Source organism: Rhinopithecus roxellana, chromosome 1 (assembly GCF_007565055.1).
Source record: "Rhinopithecus roxellana isolate Shanxi Qingling chromosome 1, ASM756505v1, whole genome shotgun sequence".
NCBI classification, from domain to species: Eukaryota; Metazoa; Chordata; class Mammalia; order Primates; family Cercopithecidae; genus Rhinopithecus; species Rhinopithecus roxellana.
The window spans coordinates 152,396,095-152,409,947 of NC_044549.1; positions in this window are offsets into that span (position 1 = coordinate 152,396,095).

Here is a 13,853-nt window from a genome sequence, read left to right on the forward strand (position 1 = left end):
AAGGGGGCTTTAGGTGAGTTGTTTTCAGAAAGACTCCTGAGAACAATGAGTGCAATTGCCTTTTTTATAGGTAAGAAAATTGATGACCAAAATAGAAACAACAAAAATGTACTCATGATATCACATTGATACTGAACAGGTACCCTACTATATGAAACTCCCAATGTATGTGTTGCTTGTTTATTTTGTTTTGTTATTACAGTACTGGGAACTGTTGTGGCTTTCTGTTTTCTCTTTGATCTGTGCTCCAAAGAATGATTCTGTTTATAGAATGTCAATATCATAAAAATACAGCATTTGATGGTAACAAAGCTACTCTCTGACTTACAAATACAGATCACAAACATGAATTTTCATGTTTGTTCCACCAGGGGTGAAACAGAGAGATAGTTACTTGGATGTCCATGTGAGAGAAGCAGACATGAAGGATAAGCCACTTACATGCAATAGAGAAAGAGTAGTAGGCTAAAAAGAGGGTCCAGAGACAGCCAAATGCTAACCACCCACATAAAGGTTTTTTGTTATGGAGGTCAAAGAGGAAATAACCTAGGTGATGATCAAGCAATAATCAGGTGCCTGGGCCCAGGTAGAAAATGGAACTCTCATAATAGACAGCAAAGCCAGAGTCATGGTGTTAGTATTCAAAAATAGCCACCCTCCTCAGTAAATAAAGGACCGGAGATTTCGGCTGCATATCAACAGTGAGAAGTATTCTCTTACTTTTTCTAGGCTACACCAGAGACTTTGTGGATCCGTAAATCTGGTTCTGAACCATAAACAGCTCTTATCACCTCTGACTCCTGACAGTGATGACAACAGTGGCTGCTAACTCCAACATTACACTTGAAGTCTTTGCGGGCAGAGGTAGAGTTTTATCGAGTTTTGCAAGCCACTCAAAATCCAGAGAGCATGTGGATTTGTCAGGGAGCAGGTCCAGAGAAGATTCTAGCGATGGTCAGCAGCCTTCCCCACTCAGGGGATAACTCTGAGTTCCTAGAAGAGTACATGAGACAACACTCACTGACCTGGCTCCAAAGTGAGGAGACACAGGGTCAGAGTGTAGTGCTTAGCGAATTATCTCATGTGTCTCTGGACAGCTTTTTTGATTTTTCAATGACTATAGCCATATCTCTTTCTAGACCCAAAAACTATAGGAGACAAGCAGCAGGCCAACAGACACGCTGGCAACTTCTATGTGCATTCAGGTTTGAGCATCCTGAAGCCCAGAGCTGCAAATTCTACAAGAGAAGCCTCCTACCTGTAGGTTTCTTAAATCTTATTCTGCTCCAGAAAGGCATTCAAGATGAGTTTTGGGATTTTAACTCATGAGAAACATGTAAGGCACATCCAATGATGGACACAAAAGTCATCATTGCAAAGTATGAGGTGGAGCAGGGCCAAACACAGGGAGTCGTGTTCCTTCCTGTCCTGGACGAAACAGAGACAGTCATTTCTGAAGATCTGTGTGAGTGATACTTAGTCTTCATGGTTAGTTATTAACACAGGGTGCAAGCTGGGGGGGTGAGCCCTCAAAGCAGAGTTGATGTCTATTATTTAAATTGCAACTTTGAGTCCTGTGTTAGACAGCAAGCCAAAAAGGGTGGGGGCATCTTAATAAATAAAAGGAGACATAAAACGTACCAACAAATTCCTCTGCTTCAACTATTCATTTTGAAGACTTTCATGTTTAGTATTTAATGGGCACAGATATAATTGATCATTTTAAGTCTTTATTTGTACAGATTTAAAAAACAACCAGAACAGCTGCCTGTCTGCTGACTCTGTGGGGTAAATGTTCCTGGTCAGTGACCTGAGAGCAATCTAGACCCATTCAGAATAGAAACTTTCCTCTTCATATTTTCATGTGGCTTCTTAGAAAAGCATTAAAGTTTGAGCCCTCTCCAGAATCACCTGTTGTTACTAGGAGAACATAGCGCTTGAAGTCAAGCAGACATTGCAAGAAGAATTCTGGGAGTAGAAAGGGTTCATTTTGAGAGTAACCTTTTGGCCATGTTACCTTTGCATTGTGTTATGTTCAATACACAGTTACAAGAACCTATTATTGAGATGGCTTATAAAACTTAAGTAACAAAACTGATCCATGTGAAGCACCTAGCAGAACACTCAGAAAATGAAGGCTGATATACATGCCAAAATGTATATTGTCACTAAGGTAACAAATATTTCTACAGAAATTTTAGAAAATTCGGATAACAGCAAAAGTAATAAAATCACCAGCAATCTTACTCCACAAGGTAATCTCTTTAATGGTTGCAGTCATTTTTCCTAAGGAAGTTATCATTATAATAATGATGGATTATATAATCACGTTGTGCAAGTGCTTCGTGATACCAAGATAACCATCCCTGAAAAATTTGGTGTAAAGAGTACTCAGTTAAACTTAAGAGATTAAGGTGTTAGTGTATTCTGCAGTGAATGAGCTCTCTGACCTCGAGTGCTTCTTTTATTCTCTGATCTTCATTTTTACCTCTATAAGTGTATAAGTAAAGCTATATAATCACTGACTTTCTCCACTAAAAATAAAAATTAGAAACAAAAGTCCTATTATCCTTCTTTCTCTTTGTTTCAGAATTTCGTCCTGGTATTCAGAGATACAGACAGGATTGAATTGGCTATTGTTGAAACTCTGATTTCCTAAAAAAACAAAAAAATGAATTCTTATATACATTTAGATTACTGGTAATGTACACGGAGTGGTAAATACATACACACAAGCATGTACATGTGCACACACATATTCTTGGAGGTACTAGTCACCTGTCGTTCTAAAACTACTCACATGTAAGACTGACACTGTTTCAGGAATCAGGGAAGCCATTTCCACTTGGTCTTTTAATGTGTCAGTAAAAAATTGATGAGTTGTGCCTCTACAAGCACTGAGCTAAGGTCAAACTACCCTTGAAGAGACAGGAAGAAAGAATAAGTGATTTATAGAGAAGGCCGGTAGCCTTGGCACCAGGAGCTTTTGTTTTTTTAGCTCTAGTCGCTGAGAGAGGACTGCGCCTCAACAGGCACAAAGTGTTCCCCAAACAATGTTAGACACACGCCAAATTGGAGCCCAGCCAGGTTCCAGCTACCACATTGAATTCCTACTTGCTACCCATGGGCACACACAAAAGGCAGGCCCAGGTTAACACAGCCTCCCAGGTAAGGACCAAAGCTGCTATTTGTCATCACTAAACAAATGGGCCATTCTTTCTCCTGCCCTCTAGCAATGGCAGTGAAACTTGCCTAGAAAAAAAAAATAACAGGACAAAAAACAACTCAAAATTCTGGGCTTTAGGTAAAAGTGAACTCCCTCCCTTCAACTACTACATTAAGAAACATTGCCGAATCCTGCCAGTTACTTTCTCTGTCATCTTAAGTAGATATTTTTCTAAATAGTTACATAAACATTAATCTAGTAGCTGTTTTCTAATTCTGAAAATAATTCTTGTTATTGTAGATGATGCAGAAAATCAGAAGAATCCAAGAAAGAAATTAAAAAGCCGTCATAATCCAGAAACTAGAGACAGCCACAATAGTCATTTTAGTGTGTATAATTTTGACAGTTGTTCTGTGTGTGGTGACTGTGTATGTGTGTGTAGTGTGGACACACAGATGAGTAGATGTGATGAATCACTCTTTTCCATAATTGGAAACATAGCATACATAATGTTTCCTATTATTTTATTCAACATTATATCATGAACATGTTTGCAGTCATTGAGTTATCATAAAATTGTAAAAATAATATCTTTTGAGTTATTATAAGTGTTAAATAAATAAATGTAAAAGGCTGGGCCTGGTGGCTCATGCCTGTAATCCCAGAACTTTGGGAAGCCAAGGCGGGCTGATCACCTGAGGTCAGGAGTTTGAGACCAGCCTGGCCAATATGGTGAAACCCTATCTCTACTAAAAATACACAAATTAGCCAGGCATGGTGGCTCATGCCTGTAATCCCAGCATTGGGAGGCTGAAGCAGGCAGATCATGGAGTCGAGGCATTTGAGACCAGCCTGGCCAACATGGTGAAACCCCATCTCTACTACAAATATACAAATTAGCCAGGCGTGGTGGCATGCACCTATAATCCCAGCTACTCGGGAGGCTGAGGAAGAGAATCACTTGAACCCAGGAGGTGGAGGTTGCGGTGAGCCTAGATGGTGCCACTGTACTCTAGCCTGGGTGACAGAGCAAGACTTCATCTCAAAAACATACATAAATAAAAAAAAATAAAAAACAATAAATGTAAATGCTCCTACAATGTGGCTCCTGGCTGATAGTAATCACTGAAATAATGTTAACTTCATTAGAATCCAATCAACTTGAAATATTTGTTTCTGTTTTAAATACCCAAAACTATATAGCGAAACTGTCCATGAAAAGACGGGAGAATGATGTTGCTGAATATCACAAGCTAAAAAGCAGTGACTCTAGTTGGCTGATATTTCCTCCCATCTCCTCTTAAAGAATGTGTCAGATTATACTTGAGCAGAGTCCACTGGCAAAGAAATTACTAAATACTAACACAGCTCATTCTACTGTCTCGCAGCTTGAGTCACCAGAAAATTCTATGTAATGTCAAGATCAAACCACGTCTTTATATCAACCTAGTCAGTGATCCCCATTCAAGCCGTTTAAAAATGTAAAAAAAAAAAATTTTCTCTTTGCTCAAGACCGCTGTGCAGATCATGTAAGACAGTAATGCTTAAGACTGAAGTTGTATTTCTTGTGTTCTGCCTAATATTTTTCTTCTATTTATGTAGCATGAGAGCTGTCATTCTCACTCACTCAAATTAGGCTTATTGTTAACAAAAAGATTACAGTTTTTAAAAGTAACAACAACCTTATGAACAATACTGTGCAAAAATATATGTACCATGATTAACTCTATGGTACCAAAGGGAGAAGAAACATCTTTGGAATACCCTGATTAAAATGAGGTAGAGCACTACACGTAGGTACAAATCCTCAAATCACATAAAAGATGTTCTAACATGCTCAACTCTGACCCCTGATTAAGAGGATAACCTGCCATTACTTGGCAGCAAAAAGCTCTGAGAAACTGCAGATCAAGTGGCAAAATATGGATGCTACTTTCCAGCCTTTGATTCTATTATTCAGTGACAATTTTTAAATGTGTATATGTGCAAAGCATTGTAATGGGAGCTTTAATATATGCAGTTATGTTTAATTATTAATTTTGTTTGATACTCACAGCAATCATGCATTTTAAAGACGAGATCAGATTAAAAAGTTGATATTGAGTTCTTTAACCTTTAAATTACCTCCCCATGTTTGCACAGCTAAAAGTGGTAGTGATGGGTTTTGAAAGCTCTGTAATAATTATTTATATCATAGTTAGAATTTGGAAATTAGTAATTTGCATGTAATAAAATTATTGACACATTTTTATTTAAATATAGCATTACCCTAGTGTCCACCTTATCAGTACTCAATTTAGTCTATTTTTTGTCTTTTCTGAATCTTTTACATATTTTAAAATGATTTCCACTCCTTTTGACAAGAAATTACATCTTGTAGCCTTCTTATTTTAGGGTTTTTCCCAGCAAGTACAGCATACATTCTTAATTTTTTAAAGTCTAACTTTAACAGATGCTTTTAACTTTTTCCAAATGTAACTGGGACTTCAGAAACTTTTATTTCTATTTCTTCTTTCCACATTATATGCCATCATTTTAATTCTTCATATATTTAAAACTAACCGAACATTAAATTTACTATTTTAATTAGTCACAATTATGTTAACTATTGAGCTAAATACTATTATGTTTACAGTAAACACTTTTTACTGATTTAAATAGCTAAACACTCTAAAAAAATTACTTGAAGTGGGTCCAGTTTCGACTCTTTCGTTTTGAAAAACTCCAAGCCCCTGCCTTCTTCCCACCATAAGCACTCGAATGTCAGCTGAAGTGGAGTATCTTATGGGTCACTGCTGTGTAAGCTCATGATTTTGAGTTTTGTCTTTAGTTCCTGATTCTGAAAACTTTACATTTTATGATTGAGCTCAGCTTTATGTTAAAAAGAGTTTGTAAGATATTATCAATAATTTCTAGATGTGAGTAGAAGAGTGCTCACCCACATCAGCATTAAGTGGCTTCCATTTTTGTCTGTGATTTCTGTAAGACTTGAACTAATGTTTTTTAAGCAAAAACGAACCACAAAAATATGAAAAGGTAGATGTTGTGTACACTATTCTACTAGAAACAAATGTAAAACAGATCTATTCAACCACAGGCTGCTAGCACACAATACATCCTATGTACTTTTTATTCGAAGTTATTTAAAAGGAAATTCAGCTAGCAAAATAATACAGGCCCTGTAAAATGCTGGACATTAAGTTTAGTGCATAAAATGTAAACCCTGACTTAAATTCACTTCTTGGTATCATCTAATGTCCAAAGAATGAATTAAGTATCTATGTCTACTTACAAAATGTGGCATTTTCATAACATGTTAGCTATTCACTATTAATTTAGCCACAAAATTCTGAAGCTGTCAAAAATTCATACATTTAGCAGTTATCTCAAAACTGGCAAAGCCAACCCCACCTGTGAATTAAATGTCCATCATAGTCAAGTTTCCATCAACCTCTTCTAATCTTCTGTATCTGGATGTTTGATTATTATACAATAACTTACATGAGGTGTGATTGGGAAGGCTGCCTGGTTGAATATGACATTATTCATGCAATGTGTAGGTAAGGGCTCAAAAAATTGAAAATCCACCAAACAGATAATTTTTACCACAATGAATTATGAGAAATCATTAGGATTTTATAGGATTGCATAAGATATAACCACAAAATACAGAACCTTTACATAATAGTAAAGATTTATTTCATTTAGCACTCAAACTAGATATTTTCTTCCCCAAAAAAGCAATGTTTAACATTTCATAACTTAGTTATGTGTTACACCAAAGCAGGTAACTTACAAACAGGATGGTAGCACATTTATAGACAATATGCTCTTTTGTGACATAATATTGAAATATTAAAATACTGATGTTTCCTATGTTTACCTGTGCTCAAAAGTCATTCATAACCTGCTTCCCAACTGACTTCCTCTATTCTAAAGTCTAGAAAACAAAAATTAATTTCTCTTCCTCCCTTGAAATTAAGCATTACCACGTAACTCTCTTCTGGATCATATAAGATGCAAAAGAAGTTTCTAGGTTAGTTTCTAAGGGAGTTTTTTTTTTTTTTTTTTTTTTTTTTTAATTCAGACTATACTGTTAGAATGTGTTTGTCAGTTCACCTCTAGCTGCTTTGCTTCCTTCCTGGATATTAGACGCATTGCTGGGAGTGCAGCAACCAGGCTGCAATCACGACATTGAAAGTCGCACACTACTTATAGCAGATCAAGACAGCCTAGGTCCTTGATGACATTTCAGTCATGAACTCCTTATCCTGAACTTCTTGATTCTTAAGAAAAACAACACTTACTTGTTTTAGCCATTATTATTTATTGTAGTTTCTGTGGTTTACACCAATATAATCATAACACATCTACCTTTCCCACCATTCAGCCATCAGTACCAACTGCCTCTCTCTTCAAAGTGAGATATATATCAGACGTTTCCAAACTTCCTTGGTTCAAAAGCTCTTAATGTACCAATGATTTCCTCAGAGCACTCCAGGCTAAAAAAACAGGTAACAGTTCAATTTATGAATTAATTAGATCCAATTTAACAATTTAGCTTTTGTAATTTGTGTGTTATCTATATTCCCTTAAAATATGTAAAATATTACACTGCAGTCCATGAATGACCTGCAATTTTCTAAGAAGGGAGGGAGAAAGAGAGGGAGAGATAGAGAGACAGAGAGAGAGAGAGAGAGAGAGAGAGAGGAGAGCGTCTGACAGCAGAAATGTGAATTTAAATCCCTAATAGACTTTTCAAAGTTTTTTTGTAATTTTTGTGAGTACGTAGTATGTGTATATATTTATGGGGTACATGACATGTTTTGATACAGGTATGCAATGTGAAATAACCACATCATGGGGAATGGGGTATCATCTGTTCAAGCATTTAACCATTGAGTTGAAAAAAATTCAATTACACTAAATTATTTGAAAATGTACAGTGAAATTGTTATTGATTGTAGTCACCCTGTTGTGTCATCAAATAGTAGGTCTTATTCATTCTTTCTACATGTTTTTACCCAGTAACCATCACCACCTCCTCACAACCCTCCACTACCCTTTCCAGCCTCTGGCAACCACCCTTCTACTCTCTATGTCCATGAGTTCAATAATTTTGATTTTCAGATCCCACAATTAAATGAGAACATGTGTTGCTTGTATTTCTATGTCTGGTTTACTTCACTTTACATAACGACGTCCAGTTCCATCCATGTTGTTGCAAATGACTACATCTAATTTCTATGGCTAAACAACACTCCACCATGTAAATGTACCACATTTTTTAATCCATTCATCTGTTGATGGACACTTAGATTGCTTCCAAATCTCAGCTATTGTAAACAGTACTACAGCAAACATAGGAGTGCAAATATCTCTTCGATAAACTAATTTCCTTTCTTTTGGATATGTACCCAGCAGTGGGATTGCAGCTCAATATTTAGTTTTTTTTTGAGGAACCTCCAAGCCGTTCTCCATAGCGGTTATACAAATTTACATTCCCACCAACCACGTACAAGGGTTTCTTTTTTCCCCACATTCATGCCAGCATTTGTTATTACCTATCTTTTGGATGTAAGTCACTTTTTCTGGAGTGAGATGATATCTCACTGTAGTTTTGACTTGCACTTCTCTGATGATCAGCCATGTTGAACACTTTTTCATATGCCTGTTTGATATTTATATGTCTTCTTTTGAGAAATGTCTATTCAAATCTTTTGATATGATGATTAGATTTTTTCTTATAGAGCTGTTTGAGCTCCTTATGTATTCTTGCTATTAATCCCTTGTCAGATGCATTGTTTGCAAATGTTGTTTCCCATTCTGTAGGTTGTCTCTTCACTTTGTTGATTGTATCCTTTGCTGTGCAGAAGCTTTTTAAATTGATATGATCCCATTTGTTCATTTGTTCTTTGGTTGCCTGTTTTTGTGGGGTATTGTTCAAGAAATTTTTGCCCAGACCAATGTCCTAGAGATTTTTCCAAGTGTTTTTTTGTAGTAGTAGTTTCATAATTTGAGGTCTCAGATTTAAATCTTTCATTCATTTTGATTTGATTTTTATATATGGTGAGAGATAAGAGTGCAGTTTCATTCTTCTGCATATGGATATCCAGTTTTCCTACCACCACTCATTGAAGAGACTGTCTTTTCTCTAGTGTATGTTCTTAGCACCTTTTTCAAAAATGAGTCCACTGTTGTTGTGTGGGTTTGTTTCCAGGTTCTCTATTCTGTTCCATTGGTCTATGTTTCTCTTTCCTTGCCATACTGCGCTGTGTTGGTTACTATAGTTACTATAACTCTGTAGTATAATTTGAAGTCCGATCATGTGATTCCTCCAGTTTTGTTCTTTACGTTTAGGACAGCTTTGGCTATTCTGGGTCTTTTTTGGTTCCATATAAATTTTATAATTGCTTTTTTTCTATTTCTGTGAAGAATGTCATTGGTATTTTTCACTGACTTGCATTGCAGAGATTGCATTGAATCTGTAGATTGCTTTAGGTAGTATGGACATTTTAACAATAATAATTCCTCCAATTCATGAACATAAAATATTTTTTCAAATTGGTTTCCTCTTCAGTTTCTTTCATTCATGTCTTATAGTTTTCATTATAGAGATCTTTCACTTCTTTGGTTAATTCCTAGGTATTTAATTTTGTGTGTGGCTATTGTAAATGAGATTACTTTTTAAATTTATTTTTCACATTGTTCACTGTTGGCATATAGAAATGCTACTAATTTTTGTAGGTTGATTTTGTATCCTGAAAATTTACTGAATTTGTTGATCAGTTCTAATAGTTTTCTTGTGGAGTCTTTAGATTTTTTTCAACTATAAGATCATATTATCTGCAAACAAGGATAATTTGACTTATTCATTTCCAATTTGGATGCCTTTAAAATCTTTCTCTTGCCTGACTGCTCAAACTAGAACTTCCAGTACTATGTTGAGTAACAGTGATGACAATGGACATCCTTGTCATGTTCCAGATCTTACAGAAAAGAATTTCAGTTTTCCCCATTCAGTTTGATACTAGCTGTGTCTCCATCATACACGGATTTTATTATGTTGAGGTATGTTTCTTCCATCCCCAGGTTTTTGAGGGTTTTTACCATGAAGAGATGCTGAATTATATCAAATGCATTTTAGCATTAGTTCAAATGATCATATGGTTTTTATCCTTCATTCTATTGATATGACATATCACATTGATTGATTTGTGTATGTTGAATTATCCTTGCATCCCAGGGATAAATCCCACTAGGTCATGTTGAATAATCCAATGTACTTTTGAATTCTGTTTTCTAGTATTTTGTTGAGGATTTTTTCGTCAATATTCATCAGTGATATTGGCCTGTAGTTTTCTTTATTTGATATATCTTTGTCTGGTTTTGGAATGAGAATATTACTGGCCTCATAGAATAAGTTTGGAAGTATTCTTTCTCCTCTATTTGTTGAAACAGTTTGAGTAGAATCGCTATTTGAGCTTTTTAAAACGTTAGGTAGAATTCAGCAGTGAAGACATCAGGTCCTGGGCTTTTCTTTACTGGGAGATTTTTTATCATGGCTTTGATCTCATTACTTGTTATTGGTCTGTTCAGATTCTGGATTTCTTCCCGGTTCAATCTTCATAGATTGTGTGTATCTAAGAATTTGTTCATTTCTTCTAGATTTTCCAATTTATTGGCATATATTTGCTCATAGTAGCCACTAATAATCATTTGAATTTCTGCAGTATCTGTTGTAATGTTTCCTTCTTTATTTCCGATTTTATTTGGATCTTCTCTCCCCCTACATCCCTTTTTTCTAGTTAGTCTGGGTAAACTTTTGTCAATTGTGTTTAACTTTTCAAAAATCAACTTTTTGTTTTATCTTTTGTATTTTGTATTTCAATTTCATTTATTTCTGCTCTGATCTTTATTATAATATTTCTTTTATTCTAATTTGGGGTTCAGTTTGCTCTTGCATTTCTAGTTCTTTAAGACGCATTATTAGGTTGGTTACTTGAAGTTTTTCCTCTTTTTTGATGTAGACCTATAGCTGTAAACTTCCTTCTTAGTACTGCTTTTGTTGTGTCACACAGATGTTGGCATGTTGTGTTTCCATTATGATTTGTTTACATTTTTAAAATTTCCTTTCTAATTTCTTCACTGACCCACTAGTCATTCAGAAACATAATGTTTAATTTCCATGTACTTGTATAGTTTCTTAAATTCCTCTTGTTATTAATTTCTAGTTTTATTCCATTGTGATCATAGAAGATGCTCGATATTGTTTCAGTTATTTTGAATGTTTTAAGACTTGTTTTGTGACCTAACATCTGGTCTATCCTTTACGTATTAGTCCGTTTGCATGCCGCTGATAAAGACATACCTGAGACTGGAAAGAAAAAGAGGTTTAATTGGACTTACAGTTCCACATGGCTGGAGAGGCCTCAGAATCATGGTGTGAGGCAAAAGGCGCTTTTTTTTTTTTTTTTTTAGACTGGGTCTCATTCTGTCACCTGGGCTAGAGTGCAATGGCATGATCTCAACTCATTGAAACCTCTGCCTTCAAGGTTCAAGTGATCCTTCTGTCTCAGCCTCCCAAGTAATTGGGATTATAGGCACATGCCACCGTGCCTGGCTAATTTTTTGTATTTTTTTTTTTTTTATTAGAGATGGGGTTTCACCATGTTGGCCAGGCTGGTCTCGAACTCCTGACCTCAGGTGATCCACCCACTTCAGCCTCCCAAAGTGCTGGGATTACAGGTGTGAGCCAGTGTGCTCAGTCAAACAGGCACTTCTTACATGGCAGCAGCAAGAGAAAAACGAGGAGAAAGCAAAAGCAGAAATCCCTAATAAACCCATTAGATCTTTTGGGACTTATTCACTATCATGAAAATAGCATGGGAAAGACTGGCCACCATGATTCAATGACCTCTCCCTGGGTTCCTCCCATAACACATGGGAATTCTGGGAGATATAATTCAAGTTGAGATTTGGGTGAGGACACAGCCAAACCATATCATTCTGCCCCTGGCCCTTCCAAACTCATATCCTCACATTTCAAAACCAATCATGCCTTCCCAACAGTCCCCCAACGTATTAACTCATTTCAGCATTAACTCAAAAGTCCACAGTCCAAAATGTCATCTGAGACAAGGCTCTCATCTGAGACAAGGCAAGTCCCTTCCACCTATGAGCCTGTAGAATCAAAAGTAGGTTAGTTACTTCCTAGATACAATGGGGGTACAGGTACTGGGTAAATACAGCCATTCCAAATGGAAGAAATTGACCAAAACAAAGGGGTTACAGGGCCCATGCAAGTCTGAAACCCATCAGGACAGTCAAACCTTAAAGCTCCAAAATGATCTCCTTTGACTCCATGTCTCACATCCAGGTCACACTGATGAAAGAGGTGGGTTCCCATGGTCTTGGGAAGCTCCACCTCTGTGGCTTTGCAGGGTACAGGCTCCCTCCCAGTGAGTGTCTGCAGCTTTTCCAAGTGCACGGTGCAAACTGTAGATGGATCTACCATTTTGGGGTCTGGAGGAGAGTGGCCCTCTTCTCATAGCTCCACTAGGCAGTGCCCTAGTAGGGACTCTGTGTGGGGGTCCCACAGAGACCCACATTTCCTTTCCACACTGCCCTAGCAGAGGTTCTCCATGAAGGCCCTGCCCCTGTAGCAAACTTTTGCTTGGGCGTCCAGGTATTTCCATATATCTTCTGAAATCTAGGTGGAGGTTCCCAAAACTCAATTCTTGATTTCTGTGCATTCACAGGCTCAACACCTCATGGAAGGTGCCAAGATTTGAGGCTTGCACACTCTGAAACCATGGGCCATACTGTAACTTGGCCCCTTTTAGCAATGGTTGGAGCTGCTGGGATGGCGGGCACCAAGTCCCGAGGCTGCACACAGCACAGGGACCCTGGGCCTGGCTCACAAAACCACTTTTCCTCCTGGGCCACTGGGCCTGTGATGGGAGGGGCTACCATGAAAGTCTCTGACATGTCCTGGAAACATTTTCCCCATGGTCTTGGGGATTAAAATTTGGCTCCTTGCTACTTATGCAAATTTATGCAGCTGGCTTAAATTTTTCCTTCAAAAATGTTTTTTTCTTTTCTATTGCATTGTTAGGCTGCAAATTTTCTGAATTTTTATGCTCTGTTTCTCTTTTAAAACAGAATGCTTTTAACAGCACCCGAGTCACCTTTTGAATGCTTTGCTGCTTAGAAATTTCTTGAGATACCCTAAATCATCTCTCTCAAGTTCAAAGTTCTGCAGATCTCTAGGGCAGGGGCAAAATGTCGCCATTCTCTTTGCGAAAACCTAAGAGTCACCTTTTCTCCAGTTCCCAAGAAGTTCCACATCTCCATCTGAGACCACCTCAGCCTGAACCTTATTGCTCATATCACTATCAGCATCTTTGTCAAAGCCATTCAGCAAGTCTCTAGAAGTTTCCAAACTTTCCCACATTTTCCTGTCTTCTTCTGAGCCCTTCAGACTTCCAGCTTCCGCCTGTTACCCAGTTTCAAAGTTGCTTCCACATTTTCAGGTATCTTTTCAGCAACACCCCACTCTACTGGTACCAATTTACTATATTAGTCCATCTTCATACTGCTGATAAATACATACCTGAGACTGGGAAGAAAAAGAGGTTTAATTGGACTTACAGTTCCACATGGCTGAGGAGGCCTCAGAATCATG